Source organism: Triturus cristatus, chromosome 5_2, assembly GCF_964204655.1.
Source record: "Triturus cristatus chromosome 5_2, aTriCri1.1, whole genome shotgun sequence".
Taxonomy (NCBI): Eukaryota; Metazoa; Chordata; class Amphibia; order Caudata; family Salamandridae; genus Triturus; species Triturus cristatus.
In genome coordinates, this window is record NC_140588.1 from 275,887,697 (window position 1) to 275,912,873 (window position 25,177).

Genomic DNA, 25,177 nt, shown 5'->3' on the forward strand with positions numbered 1-25,177 from the left:
CGGCCCATAGGCACTTCGTCGTCTTTATTGCAGCGACTGTGCACATGGTGTTATCTGATTCTTGTATAGTGCTTTCGCTGCCTCGAAGCACTTTGTTATTTGTTACATTCTTAGAAACAGGTTATTTTGTTTACATTTTGGAAACCTTGAATAGTTTCGTTTTACGTATTTTTTTACGCCACATAGTAACAAGGAACTCCTGATTATTAGGGCACTACGGGGCATATTATCAAGCCAGGCGATACAATTATCGGCGCTTTAGCGGCAGAAAACCGCCGCTAAAACGGCGATAATGGGCTTGAAAATATGCTCTATGGAATTCCAATTGAAGCCCATGTTAGATGTCCTTCACATCTAACATGGGCTTCAAGCCCATTATCGCCGTTTTAGCGGCAGTTTTCTGCCGCTAAAGCGACGATAATTTTTATCGCCTGGCTTGATAATATGGCCCTTAAATCGAGAATCAGTACATCGCGATCATTGTGGGTAAATATAGATTTCTATATCAATACACACACACATTTAAAGGTTTGTTATGGTACAGTGAAACTGAAATAGTCCTGAAATTTAAAAGTGGATTTCAAGGCTTTTTTTGGATTTGTGCTCGCTGAAACGTAACTGACTTTTAAATCTTTTTCTCCAGTGAATTTCAGGGTGCACTCACCTGTCTTGTTTCCACTGCACAGTTGTGGCTATTAATCAACAGTGCCCCGACATAATAATAATACTGATATTTGTAAAGCGCGAACAGCTACCTCACGAGGAGGTGTCCCGGCGCTAAGTGAGCAAATCAGAGAAGCAGGAGGCACGGGTATTGCTTAGGTTTTCTGCATAAAGAGCCAGGTCTTTAGAAGCTTCTTAAAGCTAGATTCTGTCGTAGCAGATTGGATGGTAGAAGGCAGGGCGTTCCAAAGTTTCGCCGTGCCGGCAGAAAAAGACCTGCCCCCAAGTCTGGCTTTTTTAGCTCGTGGGACGAGTAGCTGAAGCAGGGAGTTAGAACGCAAGTGCCTCTCCTGATGGTAGCGGGGGAGTCTAATTTTTAAGTAATTAGGGCAGGTCCCTTTTAGTGCTCTAAACGCCAAGGTAAGAACTTTAAATTTTATTCTACTTGCCACTGGGAGCCAATGCAGTTCGCGCAGATGCGGAGAGACATGCTGTCTGAAAGGAATGTGCTTTATCAGTCTCGCAGCCGCATTCTGCACGATCTGCAGGCGTTGCACCAGGCCAAGATAGAGGCCATTCGCGTAGTCCAATCTGGATGTAACTGTCGCATGGACTACCATTTTGCGACACTCTACTGGTAGAAAAGAAAGGAACCTACGGAGATTTCTGAGTTTGTGGAGACATCCAGTAGTGACCTGCTGTATGTGAGAGGAAAAAGAGAGATTCTCGTCCCATTTTACTCCCAAATTCTTCGCATTGGTTCCGGGGGATGGTGGTGGACCCATTTCAGGAGGCCACCAGAGGTTGGAAGGAGGATGAGTGTTTTTACCAAAGAATATTACCTCTGTTTTGCTTGCATTCAGTTTTAATTTGTTTGCGTTCATCCAGCTGGCCACATCTCGAAGGCAGCCCCTCGTTTTGCTAAAAGCTGCCTCCGACACATCCAAATAGGGGAAGACTAATTGCGTATCATCTGCATACGAAATCGCCTTGACCCCCCAATTGGCAATCAGGGTAAAAAGTGAGGCTAAATAAATATTAAAAAGAAGAGGGCTGAGTGCCGACCCCTGAGGGACGCCGCACCACAGATGTTTTGGCTTCGAAGAGAAGGTGCCCAATGCCACTTTCTGGGAACGATCTGTGAGATAGGAGTGGAGCCAGCTCAGTGCCTTATCTTCCAGACCTATGTCCTTCAGTCGTAGCAGCATTCTGCCGTGATCCACCGTATCAAATGCGGCTGATAGATCCAGGAGCACCAGCATAGCTGATGCCCCCGAATCTAAGGACCACCTGATCGACTCAGCTACCTCAATAAGGGCGGTCTCGGTACTGAAACCGGACCTGAAACCTGACTGTGTTTCATGTAGAATCCCTTTTTCCTCGATAAAGCTGTTCAATTGTCGTTGTATCAGCTTTTCGAGCATTTTACCTGGGGCTGCTAGTAAGGAGATTGGGCGGAGATTACTTAGGTCATCGGGAGCACCATTGGGCTTCTTTTTCAGAGGGAGAAGTGTGGCATGTTTCCAACACTCAGGAAACGTACCTGTTTCAATGGACATATTCCATATATGTAGGAGTGGTACTACAATTGCATCCGACATCATTTTCCAAAGCTTAGGCGGGCAGGGGTCATCAGGGGCCCCTGATTTGCATTTTTGTATTTCCTTCAATGCTTCAAGGAGGGGAATGGGATGAAATTGAGCTAAGGAAGGGGAGGGCAGCTCATTCTTTGTCATGTCTGCCATAACTGTGGGCTCAGGGCTCGTGAAGGTATCATAGACTTTCTTAATTTTTTTGTCAAAGAAGTCCGAGATGTCTTCACAGAGTCTCGCCGACGGGGTAACTTCAGTCTCAATAGCCCTAGGTTTAAAAAAGGATTGAACAATCTTAAAAACTTCTTTGCTTGATTGCTCCGCTTGCTGAATGGAGTTAACAATGAATAGTTTTTTAGCTTTTTTTATGGATTGATGGAGACCATGTAGAGCTTTTTTGTAGCAAGTTTTTGCTGAATCACAATAATTTACTCGCCAAAGGCACTCCAGCCTTTTGCAATTGCTTTTTTCAGCCATCAGCTCTGTGGAGAACCAAGGGGCAGAAGGGGATTCTCTGTGTGACGTGGCGATTTTTGCAGGAGCAATGGATTCCACCGTGTTGCCTATCCAGCGATTCAACGCCACTGCATCAGAGTTCACGTCTATAGTCAGGGCTGGGGGGGCAGCTGCAAGGGCAGGGCATAGGGTATTGGCTGATATATTATCCCAATTTCTACGCACATAAGAACGTTTTCCCATTGTCTGGCAGTGGGATGGGAATGAGATCAAAAAGGGAATTAAAAAGTGATCCGTCCATAGCAATGGCTGCGGAGGCTTAGCTGCCGTATCCAATATGTTGGAAAAAATTAAATCCAGCATATGGCCTGCCCGGTGCGTAGGTCCAGAAATGATTTGAGTTAGGTTAGCGGCTTGCAACGTAGTGATAAGTTGAATGGCCTGGGGCCAGTCAGGTCTATCCGCGTGGACATTGAAATCACCTACTATAATATAGTGTGGGTGGGCTAGAGAACTTTGGACTATAACGTCCATAAGTTCACAGGTGTTTGTCGAGGAGCAATCCGGGGGTCTGTAAATAATCAGGCCGGCTAAAGACTGTTGGGGGTTGATTTGAAGGCAGAAGTGTAGCCCCTCTATGCCAGAGATAGTGGTAGATATAGAGGACGCCAATATGTATTTATCCTTAAAGATAATAGCCACTCCGCCACCCCTTCTATCCTCCTATCTCTTCGAGAAGCTAATTTTGTAGCCCGGCGGGGTAGCCAGAGGAATGGAGGCCAAATTATCTTCATTAAGCCATGTTTCTGTGAGGAATAAGGCGTCCCACTCAGAATCCGCCATTAGCAGCCAGATATCATCAGCATGCCTAGGGAGGGATCTACAATTCAGTAGTCCAGCCTTAAAAAGAGTAGCAGAAGAGTTAACCGTGAGTCTACTTTTTGTTTTTAAATAAGAATTTTTTTGAGACGAACCATCACAGAATGTTTTGCAGCTAAGCAAGCATGATGGCGGTAAATCAAAATTGGTCAAGTCAAACCTGGTCGCCTGGCACGGTTTAGCTGTGTTCAGCGCCAATAGTTCCGACCTGGACCAGACTATCCTCTTGGTATCTAAACGCTCACCGGCAGCGTGGCTGGCGCTGGCCGCGGTCTGGTCGTGGACGGGTGCAGACGGGCTTGCCTTAGGCGCGCCTTTGGCGCGCAAGCGGTGCGCCCGCTGCGCTCGTCCGCTGCGCGTCCGGTCAATACACATTTTTTATAATGTGAGGGGGGCGTGGCCTGCGGGTGTTGGCCGTGGCCTCAGTGTTCCACGATAATGGCGGCAAATGTAAATAGTTTCCCTCGTCAGCGCTAAGGTCCGCTGCGCGGAAGTGCACAGGGAGAGTGGCAGGTAAATTTAAAATACACAGTTATTACACCAAATAGTTTAAAACATCAGCGTTTCTCCCGGCTTCTGCCTCAGGAGGTTAACAGTGCTCTAATCGCGCTCGTAATCAGCGCGCTTTAAGTACTGGATGCGGGGGGCGTGGCCTGCGGGTGTTGGGCCTGGCCTCAGTGTTCCACGATAATGGCGGCAAAAGTAAATAGTTTCCCTCGTCAGCGCTAAGGTCCCCTGCGCGGGAGTGCACAGGGAGAGTGGCAGGTAAATTTAAAATACACAGTTATTACACCAAATAGTTTAAAACATCAGCGTTTCTCCCCGCTTCCGCATCAGGAGGTTGACAGTGCTCTGCAATACTGCTGGTTGTTAAACAGTCCTGGCATTCCATACTGCCACGTGGTGTAGGCCCCAAATAAAAGACACGCACTCATGGATTCGTGGTAGTGTGTGCTCGTCCGTCTGGGCGCTCCCTTCCTGCCTCTTGCCTATTTATTTGGCTCCACCCACATGGCGTGGCCTCGACCACCAAGTTAACTGTTGCCGGGGTGAGCCTCTCGACACCCCCCGGCATTGAACACACAATGCGCTCAACTCGCAACAAATATCGCGATGAGCGATATAACATTCCTCCCAAAAATAAATAAAACCAACAACAAACAACAACATGGTATACAGAAGCATATAATACAGGGATACAACACTAAAATCCATAATACGCATTTAGTGCCCCACACTGTCATCATGGCTTCAGTACATGCATTTACTTATCTAACAGAGATAGTCCTGGGGCGAGACATTGGCACAGTCAGGCAGGTCATTATTAAGTCCTCTTCTAAACATTCCCCATGATCGCCCGGAGTATTGTCACTGCTAGAACTGTCCTGTGTTAGTCCAGGGCCAAGATAGAATCTTTTGAAAGCTGATACATTTCTCATGACTAAATCCAAACCCTTCTGGGCCGTGACTCTGGTGCCACAGATATGAGTGATGCGCCACGCATCCTTCTCGAAAGGCAACCTGAATTTGCTGCCGGGATGCCTGTCTTGAACTAGAACCAGGTCTCCTACTTTGAGAAGGGATTTATTCGCTCAGTGCTGACTTGGTCATTGAACTTCTTTCTCCGTTGGCCCACAGCATGTTCGTCTACACTTTCTGGAACCCATAGAGGATGGTGAGGAATTGAGACACTCACCACCCGTCCCATTGACAGGTGTCTAGGGGCACGACCAGTAGTAACATGGGGAGTTTGTCGATAGTCTCGGAAAAATGAGTAAATGGATTGTTCTATAGAGTCCCCATTAGCCACGGCTATTCTTATAACTTTGTTGAGAGTCCTCATAAAACGTTTAGCTTCCCCATTAGCTTGGGGCCATTTAGGCGTGACTTTTTTGTGAACAACTCCCAAGGACGCCAGATATGATGCAAATTCTTGCCCCTGGAAGGGAGGACCGTTTTCCGTCCTCAGTTCCTTGATGAGCCCATGAGCAGCCACCATTTTCTCCAGCTTTTGGAGTACTTCCCCTGCGCTCAGGGAGGACAGCACTTCTACTTCGGGGTATTTGGAATAGTCGTCTAACACTACTAACAAGTGTCTTCCGTCTGGGAGACTCCCAAAGTCCATGCTAGTGCTTATCCAGGGGCCTACAGGTTGTTGTTCTGTTATTATCGGGGGAGGATGATTCAGCTCTCCAGTCGCCTGACACCAAGGACATGATCTCACTGCTTCTTCCTCCTTTTCGTCCATACGGGGAAACCACACTTTTGTCCTGATGCGACTCTTAGGTTTTTACCATGCCCTGATGCACGGCGTGCGCTAACTGGATCACGCGGTCTACCAGAGCTGTTGGGATGACCAACCGATGCCCTCGAAGTAGGCAGCCATGAGGATCAGTGCTTAGCTCTTGTCTTACTTGGAACAGGCTCTCAATCACTCTCCTGGCATCGGGAGTAAGAATCACCCATTGGTTCCTCAGGAGGTGCCACTTGTTGGTCCTTACAGCTTCAATTGTCTTCTGCAAGCATTCATCCTGGCTGGTTGCGTGGCATAGCTCTCCCAGAGAGATGGGTAGTGGGCGAGATCTGTCGGCCACGTACCGGACATATTCCTCAGTCTCCTCTGCATCTTCTCCCTCACTGAGCATAGCAGCCCTGGGATGACGGGACAGATAGTCTGCCGGATTACTTTTTCCAGGTTGGTTGTCAATTGTTCAGTTATACTCTTGCAGCTGGAGCATTCATTTTTCAATGTGAGGTGGAGGTTTCAACGCTGTTCCTGTGAAAAGCGGAACCAGGGGCTTGTGGTCAGTGGTGACCAGAAATGGTTTCCCATAGACATACAAGTAGAAGTGGCAACACGCCCAGTGCACTGCGATTGCCTCTTTATCTATTTGGGAGTACCTCTGCTCTGTGGCGGTCAATGACCTGCTCGCAAATGCCACTGGAGCCCATTCATCCTCCTCGTGGGGTCTTTGTAACAGGACAGCTCCGAGTCCCTTTGGGCCAGCATCTACAGCAACTTGAGTATACTGTCGTGGGTCAAAGTATCTCAACATTGTAGAGCTCAAGAGTGCATCTTTGGTGGCCTGGAAAGCCGCCTCTTGTTCAGTACCCCACACCCAGGGGTTTGATGCTTTGGTGATTTCTCCTAGCAGGGTAGTTAGTGAGGACAGATTTTTGATGAATCTACCGCAGTAGTTGACCATCCCCAGAAAACTGTGCATCTCCGTGGTGTTGGTGGGAGCCTCTTTGATGTTTCTCACTTTTTCCGGGTCAGGAGCAACACCTTCCGTGGAAAAAATATACTCAAGGAATGGAAGCCTCTGCTGGAGAAATTCATATTTGTGCCTATGTAGTGTGAGCCCCGAATCCTGTATCCTTTGGAGTACTTGTCTCAGTCTTGTGTTGTGTTCCGGGATGGACTTGGTGTGTTTGAGAATGTGGTCACTGACGTTACCTACTCCTGGGAGGTCAGTGAGGAGCTCCTTGATGGTGTTCTGGAACACCTCAGCTGTGTTGGATATTCTGAAGCTTAGCCTCTAATACCTTCTCAATCCAACATGTGTAGAGAATGTTGTGATGTACCGGAATGGTTCATCTAGGACCAGTTGATGGTTCCCAGCCCGAAGATCGAGCTTCGAGAACCAGCTGGCTCCACTTAATTCACCAAATCAGTCATCAATGGTCAGAGTTAAATGTCTTTCCCTTTTGATTGCCGCATTGGTAAGTCTCATGTCGACACAGAGTCTTACCTCCCCAGGCTGCTTAGAATTTCTCGCAACCATGGTTGGTGACACCCAGGGGGTCGGACAATGCACATTTTCAATAATTCCTGCCTCTTCCAGCTTTGCCAGCTCCTTTTCTACTAGCGGCCTCAGATGAAAAACGACTCTCCTGTGACAAAAGGCGACCGGTTGCATGGATGGATCGATGTGTAGATGTATTTTCTTGTCTTTTAGGCATCCAATGCCCTTGAACACCTTTGGACACTCATCCAGTATTTGAGGTATTCCTTCTCGATGTATTCCGAAGGCGAAGGTAACTATTTCCAGTGCTTCGGCAGACTTACATCCGAGCAGCATTCCATGCTCCTCCTTCGTCATGTACACCAAGACTTTCAACGCCTGGTGGTCATACGCAATAGTGGTCTTATACTTGCCTCTGATGGCCAGTGGCTTTGTCTGACCATATGCAAACACTTTCACTTTAGCAGGGACCAATGGCGGAGGGGATGACATCTTCTTTTGCATATCATTGGACATGATGTTTATGGTGGCCCCGGGGTCTATTATTGCAATTGAGGAGCAGCCACCTACAACAACTTGGCACTGTGGTAACCGACTCTACGTTTGAGATGCCAATCCTACCATGAACACTGAGTGGACGGTGTTTTCTTCTCACTCATCATCATCCATTTCGCTTCTTCATTACTGGGTCACCGAGATCATATTGACGTTTGATCTCATGGCCTGGCCTTTATTGGAGCGACACTTTCATGAAGTGGTTCATTTTTCCACAAGCTGTGCACTTCTTCTCTCTTGCTGGGCACTCCGCTGTTCGATGAGACGGGCCCCCACAGTAGCCACATGTTCGTGTCCTTGTGCTTCTCGCCCGACTTGATGGTGCTTTGGCATTTGTGTCGACTGCATTCACTGGTTCAGTCTTAATGGGGGTTTGAAGAGCAGCCTCCAAATGTGCCGCTCATGCTTTTGAGAGTTCCTTTGTCCTCCCTAAGGTGAGTATGTCTGCTAGCGACTTTCCGGACTCTTCCAGGATGCGTTCCCTCAACTTCACTGAGGCACATCCCTGAATGATCTGGCCCCGTATCTCTTCCGTCTCGTTCTGAAAGCCACAGGTGCTTGCTAGCTCTTTTAGACGTGCATGGAACACATCTAGTAACTCCTCGGGCTGCTACCTTGCCTGCCAGAAAACAAATCGGTAATAAACTTGATTTGCTATAGGCTCGAAGTGCGCATTGAGGGCCTCAAATAGTGTGATGTGAGTTTTGGGTGCCCCCTCTGCCACAGTCTTGGATATGTTGTAGACATCTCTCCCTCCCAGATGCAATATCATGGAACGTTTCAGCTCATCGTCTACTTTTGTAGTTTCAAAAAAGAGGAGTACTCTCTACCCACACCTCCCATCTCGGGGCTTGAGCTAACGGTGCCCCTTCCACCACAAAAGATTTTATTGTTGGGAGGGTCGACATGGTTTGCTCACCCATGACACTGTGTCTCTGTCTTGGACATCAGCTGAATGCATGCCTTGTCTTGGCCACTCGCAGACAACGTGCGAGCCACAGCATGCGCAGTCAGGCATCGCTGAGATGCAGCACAAGCACCGCGCACGTAGAACCCTGTGCGTGACCGCCGCAGTACGCCACATGGGGTCGAACCACCCTCATCGCCAAATGTTCTGTTGTGGCTATTAATCGACAGTGCCCCGACATGCGACACTGTTAACAGCAGTCCAAGCATTCCATTCTGCCACGTGGGGTAGGCCCCAAATAAAAGACACGCAATCATGAATTCGTGGTAGTGTGTGCTCGCCCGGCTGGGAACTCCCTTCCCACCTCGCGGATAGCCTATTTATTCGGCTCTGCCTACATGGCGTGGGCTCGACCACCAAGTTAACATGTTGCCAGGGTGAGCCGGCATTGAACACACAATGCGCACGACTCGCAACAAATATTGCGATATAACATGAACACAGTCTTAGGCGAGACCTTAACTCCAGCTACTGGCAATTTGTTAACTGCCAAATTTTGTGTAGATTCACCAAACCAAACCTAATTTGGTTGAAACTTTTATTGCCCCCTCTTTATGCCTTTGGCCCCTGTCCTCTTGAAGGATTCTTCAAAAATTGGAATTACCGAGGGAAAGCGACTCCTGATAAATATCTTCCAGATTTCATGCTGATTCAATAAACTGTACCAAATATATTAGCAAATAAACACTTAATTGTCCCACCTTTAAATGTATTTGCCCCCTTTGATGGACCTGCATGAAGTTGAATAAAGCAAAAGCCAGATTTCGTACAGGGCCGTGAAATGCTGGCAAAGTTATTAGTAATTAAAAAATGTTTTGATCCCTCCCCCCTTTAACTTTAAACTCTCACACTTGGATCTGCACCTGAAAGAAATTCACTGGGTGTAATCGGTTAATTACCTGCCACATTAGACGTGGATTCATTAAACAACACTAAAATTTAAAGCAGATGAACGTTTTATTGCAGCCACATTAACTTAGTCCCCCCTTGGTAGACTTTCACAAAGTTTGAAATACCAACAGAACACCAGTCCTAACATGTTTTTGCCAAATGTTGTTAACATGTGTCACCCAGTGCCAATGTTATTAGCAAATGAGCACATTTTTGGGTATCCCTTTTTAATTGAGGCTGCTCTTAGTGGTCCTGCATGAATTTGGAAATACCAAATGAAGGCTAAACATACTATATTTATTAAAGAGTTGCGTCATCCTTGAGCCACTGAACGGGACGCAACTCTTACGTTGAATCTATCAAGCCATGCAAAGCCACCTTGGGTGGCCCTGTGTGGCTTGATAAATCTAGAGTAACGCAATGCATAGCAAATTGCTGCATTGCATCACTCTGCTTCAGGGAGGCGTGCCAGGGGTGGAGTGTGGGAATTCCCATGCACCACCCATGGATTCTGGCGCATTCCCAGATTTACCAATACGTGTAGACCCTGGAATGCGCCAAAATATCTTTTTTTCTGCTAGTTATTTCCTCTTTCTATGTGTCCTCCATTCTTTTTGGTACTTGTTTTGAAAAATGAAGGGCCTCACCTACAAGGTAATGATGTAGTGTGCCGCACAAGCCATTTAGCTGCACTGTGCTGCATCATTTTCAAAGCACAGGGATGCATCATATTAAAAACAATATGACGCAGCTCTGTGCTTTCCCCTGTGCTGGGGCACAATTGGCTGCCATGCGCCAGGGAAGGCACCCTGGCTTCATTTTGCAAGGGGGCCTGCACTGCGGGGATGATTGTTTTTTTGCAGGAATCCACCTTGCTGTACTGCGCTGCGTGAAAGCAGGACCATCTTAAGGATGTGGGGGGGAATAGCTTTGAATTATTGATCCAGTTTCCACTCTTTCATGCCATGTTTGGCCATTTCACAGACACACTGTTCCAAATTCTAAATCTAATTGCATCTAATATTCAGGTATATTGACATTTTTTTTGCAATATTATAATACAGCAGCAGCTCACTAATATTATTCCAAATAATCATTGTGATCCCCTCCTATTTCTCATATGTAAGTCCCTGTTTTGATCTAAAACAGGCTTTTTTAATGGATATAGCATGGTCTTATCACTCACATAAAAAATAATAAAGGAAAATAGTATTTTAAACAATCTGTTTAAGAATTGTTCAAGGTCACCAGGGCAAGACTTTCTACAGAATGGAACTGACTCTATCAGGCGGACCCCTGAAAGGCTGGGGTCCTGCGCCAGGGCCCACTTTGCCCATGTATTAAAACGTCTATGCGTGAAAGGGCAGGAATGCGCTGTATTTAACATTGTGCAGTGCATTCTTGTCTTTTCCTGTCGCTGGCGCATAATGTGCTCCCTAGCGCCAATACAGGCACCTTTGCACCATGGTGCATGGGTGTCAGCATTGTAAGCAGGATTGTTTTTCTGCAGGAAGGTACACCATCCTACACAACAATCCTCTGAGGCATTTTCCTCTTTCTATGTGTGCTGCAGAATGCAGGACACATAGAAAGAGGAAACAACAAGGAGAAATAAAGATATTTGTCTTTATTATGCCTCACCTAGAAAGGCGTAGTATTTTGACACATTCCCAGGTTGACCAGTACTAGTAAATCTAGGAATGCACCAAAATCCATGGGTGGATGCATGGGTACACCCATGCTCCACCCATGGAACACCTTCCTTGGGCAGAGTAATACAGTGCAGTGATTTGTGCCACGTTGCATTACTCTAGATTTATCAAGCTATGCAAGGTGGCCTTGCTTGGCTTGATAAATCTAACTTAGTAGTTTCATCAACCATGCACCCCCTTGCATGGCACCAGGGGGAAACATCGTTAACATTGCAGTCAGTACACCGCGATGCTGTTACATCGTGGTCGTTACAACAAAAGCGATGTAACCACGCGATGCCATTACAATGCAAGTCTTTACATCGACTTGCGCTAGATGGCGTGCTAACATTACAAATAGTGTAGTTTACTATCCCAACACCTTCCCTACTGTTAAGTGGACTGGAGTTGGAATAGTAAATTACGCTTTTCTAATGTTAGCACGCCATCTAGCGCAAGTCGATGTAAAGACTTCCGTTGTAATGGCATAGCGTAGGAACATCGCAGCCGTTGTAACGATTGCGATGTAACTCCACGCGTTGTAATGACTCGCGTTGTTACGTCATACATCCGGCACCAGGCCAATGCAACTGAATGATAAAAAGGTCACCAAATGTCCCTGTTGCCCAGTGTGTTTTCTTCCTACAAACCATTGGAAAAATAGCATTGGTCACTCTGCCCTACTGCCCTATGCAGGGTGGTGCATTGTCAGTGTGACTTTGTAGCCCAATGGCAATGTGTCACCAGATCAAGGGGTTCTGCCAGCAGAGCCGTGTGAGATTCTGCCAGTAGAAACCCACTGGTTTCCTCACCTCTAAGTAGGGCAGCACAACTATGAGTTTGGCTGGGACAGAAGTACCCCTTCATTCCTTTTACCTCATGTTAAGTAAGTCTTCTGTGGTCTGTGGAACTCAGGTGTAGCGTTGAAATCCTTGTATAAAGCTGTGATATTGTTCTGGCAGGAGACCTGCGCCTGGTGGTGGCTACTCTTCCGTCTTCAGCAGTCGCACAAACTTGGGACAAGGCCAGCAGCTATGACATGGGGTTAATGGTAGGCATACAAAGTGGTGCATTTTTTCCCCTCAGCGTTTGTGAAGTTCTTTGTAAAACTTTACAAACTTAGCAGAGTTGTGAGGTTTTACACTTTCCCTATATTTACATTTCCTACATTTGTTATGACTTTGTCAACAAGTTATTGTGAAAAAAAGTAAATTTACAGTGAAAACTTGAAACGGTTTCCAATCTGTCCTGTATTACAACGCACCCCTAATTGATAGTGTATGGTATTTTAGGACTATGAGACTCCCCGAATCAAAAATAGACTGGATCATGGGCCACAGCGACTTATGCTGAGGCTGTGGCAACTTTGTTGGCTGCCACAAAGAGACGAACATCACAGGCAGCCGCTTTGGGATTCTCAGTAACTGCTTGGATTGGGGGTGTCTACTGCAAAAACAACATGGCGATGGAAGGCAAAGCCCTGCCATATGCAAATCAGTCTTGGTCCTGGTCTAGTAGGAACAATCCAGCATGAACTGCCAGGCCAGGTCCCCTTCAGATGGGAACACAAGCAACCCTAGACTGGTTTGGATCCACTTGTGAAATGAAAAAGGTTATGTCTAAAGCGCACTCCCACTCCAATGGGGCATCCTGGCGCTGTTCCAAAAACAAGACCATCTACTAACAACCCCTGCTAAACAAGATCGCAAGGGAAGGACAAAAAAAGATAAGGAAAAACAGAGCTCTTAAAAAAATGGCAAAACAACTTATTCGGCAACTAGAATTGCCAAGTTTTAAAACACTTTCTAAAAACGGCCTCTGTCTCCACCAATCTCAAGGAAAGAGGACGCAGATTTCAGGCTATAGCTCCTAAAACAGAAAGGGATCTTCCTCCTCTGGTTTTAAACCTAAAATGGGAATTCAAAGGATTTCTTAATTAGTTATTCTTAAAGTCCTCTCAGTATTCTGACATATAAACTGGTCTAAAAGGTATTTCAGACCTGTTTGATGATGGGCCCTGAAAACTCTACATAAGGATTTAAATGAAATGTATTTATATACCAGAAACCAATAGAGAGTCCTCAGCCCCTCAGACATAGAACTCCTGCGAGGGACCTTGAGCACCAGTCTCGCGGCCGCATTGTGTACCACTTGTAACATGCTGATTAGTTCTTTTGATGCCCCAAGATAGAGACCATTTCAGTAATCAATCCTGGAAGTAATGAGTGCATGTACTACCATTTTTCTAGCTAAATGATTTGATCAGAGAGAAACAAATTCCAGACACTGCAAAAATTTGGAGCCAAAAAGATAAATTGCAATCAAATTTTATCCCTAAATTCCGAGCTGTAGTCCCTGGGGCCTCACAAGATCACCAGGCACCAATCTCGAGCTGAGAACGCTTTATTATTCCCAAACAGGAGAATTTCAGCTTTCTCCATGTTGCACTTCAGGTGAATGCATTCCATTCATCTGCCATATGGGTAAAGCAAGTCTTGAAAAAAAATATTCCGGAGCTAAAGGAATTCTTATCTAAAGACAAAATCATTTCAGTGTTATCTGCTTAAGACGTGGTGGTGATTCCGAATCATTTAGTTAGAAAAATCAAAGGGGATATATAAATAATGAACAACGTTGGGCACAAGGATGAGCCCTAAGGGACCCTTTGCTTTAATCAAGTGAAATGACCAATTGTAGCCACCTGCTTCCTGTTTACAAGAAAGGATTGAAACGAAAATCTGACCTGGCCCCAAAATCCAATCTCAGCAAGGCATTGGATAAGTCGAGCATTTGACGTTGTAACATTTGTCCAAGGTTATCTTCACAAATTTTGGCACTTCAAGAGGGGCTGATGCAGTAGAATGTTGTGGTCTTAATCCTGATGGCAATGTATGTACAAGCCTAAACTTTTCTAAATAATCTATTAACTGTACATTTACTATCTTTTCTAGTATTTTTGCAGGTGCAGAAAGCAAGGAAATAGGTCTGAAATTAGATAAAATATTGGGATCTGCTGACAGCTTTTTCAGCATAGGTCTAACCACGACCAATTTCCAATTATCAGGTACTAAGGCAGCAGATAATGAGTAGTTTAAAATGGAATTTAAAAAGGGGTTAACCAAGTCAGTAGCCTTCCTCAGACTTATCAGAGGGCAATGATCAGTGGGAGAGCCAGATTTACAAAGCTGAATAACGCATTCAGATTATTGTAGAGAAATTTGTTAAAATTAGGCCAATGAGATATTAGAACTGGAGGTGAAGCAACCAGAGAATCTTGCAACACCACTGACTCAACCTTATTTGTAGCAAACGCCAATTGATTCAATTCAATCTTCAGCTCAAATAATTCCGACAGACTGTCATACAGGGTTTGTGCAGGGTGGATTTCAATAGTAGAAGATTTGGGTTGAAGAAATCTCTTTGCAATCTGATAGAGCTCATTTAGAGCATTCTTTGCAGATTCAATTTGAAAAGTAAAGTAAGCCTTTTTGGCTTCCTTTATGAGTTTATGGCAATATTTTATAGCTAATTTGTACCTAATCCTGGCCTCTGAACAATAATGTGATCTTCATTTTCTTTCAAGCTGTTTATAGGTTAATCTCTCATTGGTGAAGAAAGCCAAGAACCAAGGAGCACATGGAACAAGACATTTACAGACTGGAGATAAATAATCAAAGGCATTAGTGATGCAGTCATTAAGCAATGCCAGGTCGTTAATTAACTCCTAAGTAAAAGTAGGGAGGGATTGCACCAATTGATTAGAGAGGTTGGGATCTGGACCCTTTCCTCACTGACGCAAGCCAGTACCCATCTTGACTGTAGGTCTGCTAATGACTCTAGAAGGCTCTGCATCCAATTTGAAAGGAGTAAACATGACCTGACCAGACCTTCGCTCCAAGCGAGCCAGATTGTAAAGAAGGGTAGTGTAAAGATTGAATCGAGAGTGTGACCGGCTGAATATGTAGAACCTACAACCCTGTGAGAAAGATAAAAACCTGTAAGAATGTCAATTAAAGTCTTTGCATCCCAGTTGTTTATGTCATCCATATGGCAATTGAAGTTTCCTAGCACTGTAAAAGGTAGATAGGAGCAAGTGAGGAGTAAGAGCCTCTCCTAATGAGTCCAAAAACTTTAAACTTGATCCAGGAGGATGATACACAAAAGATCCAGCAAAAGAGCATGATTGACTTATCTTTAAACATAAACCATGAGACTCAGCTCTCTCCAAACTCTCTACAATAGATATTGAACAATTAAAGGAGTCACAAAAAATGATGGCTAAGCCATTCCCTCTAGTTTCCTATCTATAACAATGAAGGAGAGAATACCTGATGGAGATAGCAGTTGCAACATCTTGGTTAGAAAATCCCTTAAGCCACATTTCAGCAATAAACATAGCATCTAAGTTATGTTCTGCAAGTAGGTCAACAATTTGCGGAGCATGCTTGGGGAGAGAACTTACATTCATGAATCCCCCACAGAAACTAATATTATTGTTTTTTTCCACACAATGCATTGCCACTTTACTCATCTCCTAATTAAAAATCGTTTACATTTTAGGTTGTATCAGTGAGATATAAATTTAAATCTGTGGCACAGTGATCATGGGACCCACATGTGGGCATCAAACCACAAGGTGATGGAAGGAATGCTTGAATTAATCTCAATCAGAGTGAAGCAGGTCTTGGGTTGCTTGTGATCCGGTTTATGGAGGACCTGGCCTGGCAGTTCAGGGTGGACTGTTTCTTTTGGAGCAGGGTCAAAAATGATTTGCATATTGCTGGGTCCCAACTGAGGGTGAATGGTGTGCAAAATAACAATAGACTGGGATGCTGCCTGAGTTATTGCCATTGACTGAAATTAAGTTAAGCATTCCATCCTCTACTTTTTTGTATTCTTGGGTTGCGGTGGCACAAATGGAATGCACATCTGCAGGAAGTAGTGTTTAATTTGTAAAAACGTAAGTGCTTGGGGCCCTTCTCAGGAGGCCACTGCAGCTTGTTCCACCAATTTCTTCTGCCAGCGCTGCCAATGACAGTACCAACACAACTACCAGGCATTGCACACCTCCAAATATGACAACTCAGGCAATTCCAGGCCGCCCAACGCTACAAGAATTCAGCAGGTATTAATAATCTTTTATGTATATTATATATTTAAACACAAACTCAGACGGGCAGCTCCACCAGGTGGTGGACTGTCACTAGTGCTGGTGTTGAGAATAAAGTGTCGGTGCCAAGCACCAGAAACCACCAGCTCAAATTAAGCACTGGAAGGGAGTCAGTCAAGATGGCGGTCATACCTGTATAGCCATTGAATTCAAGGGGGAATAAACCACTGGGTCACAAACTCGACAAACACATGAATTATAGAGGGGTGACTGTAGAGAAAAAGAGAGAGCTAGCAGTTGGTATTAGATTTAACAATATTGACCTGCAGTGTTTTGACTTGTCAGCTTGTCCCAAGATGTCCTGTAGATGAGCTTGTGGGTCAAACTAGGCCGCAATTTTAACCTTCCTGTCTTGCCAAGTCCCGTACACTGCATTTTAGAGTGATTACAGGAGCACCTATAAATTTTCCACAGTCTGTATTATTTTGCCTACTCATTCAGAAAAGAAAGACAAATTGTTCTGTCTTTGCCGTTAGACTTTATCTGCATGGGTGTACAGAGCCTTTTCAGAGTATAAAGATGAATTCTGAATTGACCCATATGGCCACTTTACATTCAGAAACAATGGCAATTGAATCTAAGTCTGCTGAATGCTCACAAGGTGACCCCAATATTTGGAATCAGCATGGACTGCAGGGTTGCTGCTGTGCCCTCAATGGTGGCAAGCCTGCCCTCCGCCTCCATCACCCTTTCAGCAGTGTTGCAGGGAGATCCTGGCAGAGCAGGAACAGCTCAGGACTCAATTCTTCTATCTTGCCCTCCAGGGACATTCTAGACTCCCCTATGGCCTGAGGGATAGACGGGGTAGAGTCCGGGTGGATGCCCGTAGCCTGAGGCCCCTCTTCACGGCCTCACAGTTTGTCTGTTATGGACTTGGTGAGTTAGTCAATCTTCCTCTGGGTTGGGGCCTTCACCCTGTACTTGCCCATAGTGTTTAGCAAAATCTCTTCCGGTCATGCGTAGTCCAGGTTGTCCGTGGAGGTTAAATATGGAGCAGCTCTCACCGGGTGCCACCGCTGCCCTCCAAGTCAATGAGTCAATGAAGCCTCACAGTTACTCAGGCCCGATGCCACTCCTTCCAGTCACTGAGCAGCCCTCCAGCCAGTCACGACATCTGGGGCCCCACACTGCTTTCCCCCAGGGAGGACGTGGAGGCAAGGGGGAAAAGAAAGGAACATCCCCATCACCTCGGTGATGCCACTGATGATTGTCGCAAAGTCTGTGGTCCTGCTTGTAGCACCCCACTCGGGCAAGCTTATCACGAGCCATCCAAATCAGTGCCGAGCATGCCTTCGCGGGGCCTCCAACCTTAGATGTCTGCGGCATCAGCAAAGGGGGCGCAGTTCAGGATGTTTAGCTCTCTCCCAGAGGCCGCCACCGCACTCCTCGCAATGAGACCTCCAGGTTTCAGGACTGCGGTGTGCAGAGAGGGCTGCCACTGCATCTTAAGTGTGAGCCACTTAGCAGGAGGGAAAAAGCCACCTGTGCTCCTTCATTCCACAGGAGCACCCACCCTATTGCGAGGAGGGGACCCTCGAAATAAATCAGGTCCCCCTGGCCCCCGCCAGCAGGTGATCGGTCGGCCTGCTGAGCCGGCCCTCGCACTACTCTGCAGGCTGGCTCTTCAGGTCTTCACACTGCAGGGGGAGCAACAGAACAGGACTGGCTCCTTCCCAGTGGCGACAGCGGATCGTCACCCACGTCTCAAAAGTAAACTGTGGTGGCACAGCGCAGGAGAGTGACATGATATGGGGTCCTGCGGTGGAGGTCAAAAAGTTGCACCCGCCAGTTTGGCTGGTAGTCATGATCCCCTTGACCCTACACCCTATTTATGGACATACAAGAAGAGAAATTCTGGGCATTGGATAGGAGAAGCTAAAATATAGATTAGGGTACCTGTGCCTTGGGGTACAGAAACCACAGAAAATTATGTATACAAGGTGAGGGGGGGCATGGGAAGGAGAACAGCATATTGGAACAAACAGGAAATGAAAGCAAGAAGCTTCGACAGCCACTAAACATTATGATGCACCTTATAACCTTAGAGACTCTATACATGAAGAGATACTCAACTGGGGTTTACTCTAGGGGTGGGCGGAATTTGCGAAATTCACTTTCGCAAACTATCGCGAAAATGTTAAAAATCTCTGCAAACACGCGGAAATATCACGAAGACGCGGACGTTTTTTTCCCGCCTGTTCGCGGTATTTTCTGCCTGATCGCGGCTCGCCAACTTACCCATGCGTTTGCTCACGGGCGCTGCCATCTTGTTTTCACTTGTCTCGCGGTGCATGATCGCGAGAAGAAAGACGTGATCACGCGACGAATGACATGATCGCGCGACGAATGACGTTAATGCGGGCGCGAACTGTGGCGAGACAGCGCAAATGGCTACCAACAATCCAACATCTCGTGGAGAACGCGACCGGATCGGGAAAACTTGTCGGCGAATGCGGGGATTCAGGTAAGGCAATCGCGCGCATGCGAGAATGTATTTTTTTACAGCGCGAGCAAAAACAACATTTCCGGTAAGATGAGGATTGCAGAAATTTAGAAATTTTCGCGCTCTCCGCGGAACGCGAAAATGTCAAATTATCGCAATTTCCGCGAGCGGAACAGAATTTTCGCCCAGGCCTAGTTTACTCCTGACAATCAAGCTCTTCTTTACACAAGCCTTTTTACTCACAGGGGAAATTGAGGAACACTGTCATGGAAGACTCCTCAAATTTACAAAGAGGGAATCAGTCGGGTGCAAGTAAAAAGGCTTGACCCGCATAAATATAGATCACCTGCCACCAACCATTACCTGTGTCATTGCCTAGTCATGCGGACAGTAGACCCCCAGAACTAAGGAAGTATCTAAGGAAGTATCACCTATGGTTTACCCCTGTCGAACAACACAGCGAGCACCTGTTGGCAAGCAAAATCTCAAAACATATAGAACACCTAAAAAGGGTTTGTGATGTGTTGCCTGCACTGGAAGCAGAAAATAAAGAGCAGGATGGCACAAGATTACTGTGTCCAAGTACCATTGACCCTTGTTCAGATTTCTGGAAACACATTATAAGGACAGGCATTCTAAACATTCCCCTGGGGGAGCTCAACATGAATTGGGTCATGTGTGCCATCGGATGAAGAAAGTGTGAATTGTGGAGGTAAATGATCTGGTGAAGGAGGAGTGGGTCTGTGCCTGGAATTCAAAACTGTGATAGGTACGTGCATTGCTGTGCAAGTGTGATCTCTTGCTGTGTAAAAAGTATGAATGCAATGAATGGCTGTGATATAGGTATGCACCTATAAGTGGCACCTTTGAGCAAAGGGTGCACATCTGTAATCAATCCCTTGCAGTGCAGGTTATAAATGGATAACTAACCCATTTAATTGAGGTCATTTGCCTTTTCAGTTTTATTGCCGGTTATATTCCCTTTTCAGTTGAAGTGATATACTTATATTTAAATTGATTAGAGGAGATTATAGATAATTAGATGTTGGCAGTATGTGAGGACCGTCAGGTCATTTTCTTATTCTATAGTTGCTGCTATACCATAGATTGTTCTTAATCATCAGTTTGTATTGCATTCAAACAGCGCCAGAGAAGACCCAGAAGCAGGAGGTTTGGATTATGAGGCCTACTGGAAGAAACATGCTGGGAAATGCAAAGGCAAAAAATATAGCACATGTACAGGAATAAGTGGAGATAAGCTGTACAAGGAAAGCAAATACCATATTTAACATAGGTAGGCGCTTTTGGGAACTATGGGAATGTGCCTGTTAGCAAAACCCAAAACGTTGCAATGGTGACAAGAGTAGTGTCCAACCTGGCGACATCACAGACCTGATATTATCTTCTTCCCAGGGAGGGATGAGGTTGCCAATGCTGAAGCGTGCCCAAGCCGAGCACAACCCTTGTCATCATTGAATCTTTCTCCTGTTGTGCTGATTGACTGCTTAGAGATAGAGCAGGAATGTGCCTTTTGACAGGAAGTAAAAATAGCAAAGCAAATGAATAATTTCCAAGAAAATTAGTGTGCCAGCAGGAAATGAGTGCAGTGAATAACTAAACAAATTGAGAGCAGACAGAAAGCAAGTATGACAAAAGGGGTAGGTAGGAGGGCAGTGGGGGATTGACCCTAATTAGAAATAGTCAGGCAGATGTGGAGGATGGGTGCAGGAGAACTGGTGAATTTTTTCAGAGAAAATTGTAAATGTGCACATGATGGTCTATGACCTCACATGGATGAAAATTCAAGAGAATTGTTTCCAGACATGGGTCTAGAAACCTGCGACAGTTAAAGACGTACTCGTGGAAAACATTTGTGAGTTCCATTTTCACACAAGAGCAAATGCACATACACTTGCTATTTTTTCTTCTTTTTTCTCCTTAGAGAAAGCATTTCTTCTGGACCCCTGCCAATTTTGAGGTTGTTTCCTTCCTTGTTTTATCATGGGCAGGTATTTACACCCTGTCAGTGGCGGCTTGCAGGGAACGGGGCAGCGGGGTAGAGGGGAGGTTTAAAAAAAAAGAATAAATAAATAACACTTACCTTTTAAATGCCCGCCATCTCTCCATTGTGTTGTCGCTCTTCTTGGCGAGGTCCGAACCAGGAAGCACCCAGGCTTCCCACAGCCAATCACAATGCTGCAATGCAGTGTTGCGAGCACCGTGGTTTGGCGCTTAGACGGGGTCAGGGAGCCTGTCATGTTCCTCACCAGGCTGTACATTACACCCTGGTGGGGACAATGCAAAGTGCAAATGATTGTTTGGCCGGCCCAAGACAGCCGTCAGAGCAGTCATGCGCACTTGGAGTGTGAAAACCAATCCTCTCCCTGTGACCCCAGCCTCGCCCATCCCTAACCCATCCCCGTAGCAAAGAAAAATAGAATAATAATAACAAGGTTATTATCATTTTATTTTTATTTTTTTCTGCTCTATGAGCAGTGGGGCGACTCTCCTCCATCTTTGCGGAGGACCTGCCCTAGAACCCTGCCTTTGTCAGAAGTAATTTTCTGACATTGAGCGAAAGGGTCGGAAACTGTGCAGCCACAAGCATGTAAGTTTGTAGGTGGGCACAAATTCATAGGGCATTCCAATTCTGAAACTTCCACTCCTCTGTCTGGGGAGTAGATTAATTCACACTGTGTAAGTCGTTTTACAAAAGCAAAACCATCTTTTGAGAATTCCAAAAGTGTGTTGCTTTTATAAACGTGTTGTGTGCATGTGCAAACCGTATTTTGATATTGATGAAAGTGACTGCATTTTTCAAATGGAGGTAGGCACAGTCGTGACAGTGATTTATATCGTTATTAGTGTCGTGAGTGTTTCATAAGGGGAATACTCAGAGTGTTGTGTTTGGAGGTGGTAGTAGAGTGTAGCAGAACATATGATATTTTATTAAGCTGTGGAGACAGGAGGGAACTGAAGATTAGCAGTGTGCCATGTTTTTTATAGCCCCAGGGGTGACAGACAGGTGCGGCTCTATGGGCACAAGTCAGCAGGTGAAAAAGCTGAACATGGGATAATTGAATTTCAATATGGAGGAGGAGGAAATGGCAGCATTGATGCCTGATGATTTAGGAACAGATGAAGAGGGGGCTGAAGGGTGTGGTGGGACCAAAAGAGGGGTTTTCATATAAGAGAGAGGTCAGGGATACCAAAAGAACAGCTGACGTCTTTCTTAGAAAAAAGGTGACAGGAGTGAGGTTTAGGAGTGTATCAATTATTAGTTATGCAGTGGGAGACAATTTGTTATAATTATTGTTGGAAGCCGGAGACCCAGTCCCGCACTACTGTCACCAAGTGCAAGACCCGGGGCTCCCCACTCAACGTTAGGCAAAGTAAGGACACCGTTTGAGATAGCTCTGCTCACCCCCTTAGTAGCTTGGCACGAGCAGCCAGGCCTATCTCCAAGGCACGAGTGTTCAGTATGTGCAGCCACACCCACAGCAACCCCCTGGTGACAGCAAAAATAAACTCCACACGAGTTTGATAAAAACGAGTATAAAGATATACGATGAGACCACACGATACATAAGCCAACATAGAATTAAGGGTAATATTCAATCCAGCTGGCTGGTAGGTTCAAATCCCAACCACCGCTTTCAAAATGCTATGCTGGTCGCAATGCTAGAATCACACACGTTGCAATGGACAAACTATAGTGCACTGCGTAACAATATAATCCTGTGTGGGAAAGGAGATATAATACCATGCGTAACGATACACCCCGGTACATGCAATGGGAGAAATAATGCCATGTGTACAGCTACATTTATGTACTGCGCAATGAAGGAATAATGCAATGCGGGCCGCTACAATCATGTACATTGCAATTAAGGAATAATGCAATGCGTAACGACAATCATGTACTTTGCAATGAAGAAATAATGCAATGCGGGCCGCTACAATCATGTACTTGGCAAGGGAGGAATAATGCAATGTGTGGCGCTACAATCGTGTACTTCGTTATGCAATAATAATGTCAGGTGTCATAGGACAGTCCGGCAGTTCGTTAGCAGCAATATTGGTAATGTGTTTTGGGACAATCAGCATCTTCGATAACAGTTGACCCCCCACATGATTCAACGATGACTAGGCCTGGGCGGAAAACAACGCTACGCTCGCGGAGTGTGTGTAGTTTGCGCAACTACGCGCTACGCAAATCGCACGTAGCAGAGTGCAAAAACGCGTAGTGTTGCGGGCATTTTTTGCTCGCTCGTGATCCTCAATGTCAAGTTAGCGACTGCGAGTGAGCAAAATCAACATCCCTGTGAGACTTTTTCCTAGTTTGCGATCGGCAACATCAAGATGCCGATCGCGAGCGTGGAAAATAAACCTCCTGGTGATATTCTCAATGCGGAGAGGTGAGGTTTCTCATTGCGATGAGAAACTACCAGTCCGAGAAAGCTGCCGCTCGAGTACAAATCTATTCGAGCGGCAGAAAACGACCGCTTGCACTCTGCATGATGCCATTTGCAGTGATTGCACAGTGCGGACAAGCATCCGGCACTGTGCAATCATTGCGAACAGCATTTCCCTACCGCGTAGCGTGCAAAGTGCATTTCGCGTAGCTATGCGTAGCGCTACTACACAAACTACGCCCAGGGTTAGCGATTACACAGAGTACAGCTTCTTACTCTGGCCCCTGTACTGCCACACCTTTCGTCAGTACAGGCCCCACTCTGAGCCAAAGCAAAGGCTCACATCATCAGAAGGTCTGAGAGCCAGAGAGAGTGTCCCTCCGAGCCTGCACCCCGCCCAGGTAGTAATCCAAGTTACTTGGTGGCCACTCTCCTCTCCTCCTTCCTCGAACTGGACCTTCCGTGCAGAACTCTCTCAATGGGCCTCAGTGGCTCGGCCTGGCAGCTCAGCTCTTCTGGGGCTGCTGTTCTGGGATGCGATGTGGAGAAGTGTGGCTCAATGATTAGAGCGGCAGACCCTGATGCAGAGGTCTAGCCCGGGACCGGGGTTCAATTCCCCGCTTTGGCGGGTCTTGGGCTCAAAAAATTCCACGGACCTGATAATTCTCGCCTCGGTGCCATTCCAATCATGGAGTCCCACCCTGCAACTCTGGGCAATAGCTTGCTTAATCTCCACAACGGCCCCCACAACGCTAAGGATGCCTGGCCTCCACCTTGGGGGTGCCCAGGAGTGGACGCCTCACAGGGAAAGCCAGGATGGGTTCCACAGCGGTGTTCGTACAAGTGCCTTGAGACCCTTGCGGGTGAGTAGTGCGCCATACAAGTATCAATTTACTCTTAGGAAGGTCTCAGGCAGCTGCAGGGCACACGTACACCACGCCCCTGAAATTACTTTTAATCCGGGTGCACGTTCACCACCGCACCCTCCGGGTCTCCTCTGGCACGAAGCCACACACACAACGCTGATGGGACTTCAAGTCGACTCCCGAGTGCACCCTCACAAGGCACTCCTTCTTGCGGTGTCAGTTGGCACCAAGACATGCTCTCCGCGCTACAGAAACTCACTTTCTTCCGGTGCACATGAGGATCAGCCGATCACCTCCACAGTCCCAGGTTGCACCAAAGCATACATGCTGCTTCAATGAGACTTATTCCAACTCTGGTGCCCCGATATACAGGCGCTCTTCACCAACGCCTTCAGCCGCATCTCGACATGCTCACAGTGTACCTCACTTCTCCTCCGGTGCACTCGATGACCAGGCGCTCTTCACCAACGCTTCCTGTGCACCACAACACGCACCCTGCATGTCCGAGACTCACTCCACCTCCGATGCACACGCCGACCTGTGCATCCGAGTTTCACTCCAGTTTTGGTGCACACACTCACCAGGCGCTCTTCACTAACGTCTCCTGTGCACCATGACACACACCAAGCGTGTCTGAGTCTCACTTCTCCTCAGTGTGTCCAAGATCACAGGGCACACCTTCCAAGGATCTCAAGCTGCCACAACACACGCCAACCGCGTCGCTTGAAAATTCTCCAGAAACTTTTATGTTCCTGTGTTTCCAAACAGGGAGCCAGCTCACATCGGGCCCTTGGGGTTACAAGACACAGCACAAAGCACAGTCTTCGTCAAGCAGGGGGACCC

At 46.4% G+C, this 25,177-nt stretch overlaps 1 protein-coding gene across 2 annotated transcripts in view; it reads left to right on the plus strand.

The window, feature by feature from the left end:
• The window catches only part of DCDC2 (doublecortin domain containing 2), a 568,433-nt gene that overhangs the window by 431,671 nt on the left and 111,585 nt on the right, over positions 1-25,177 (plus strand). The window lies entirely within an intron of this gene.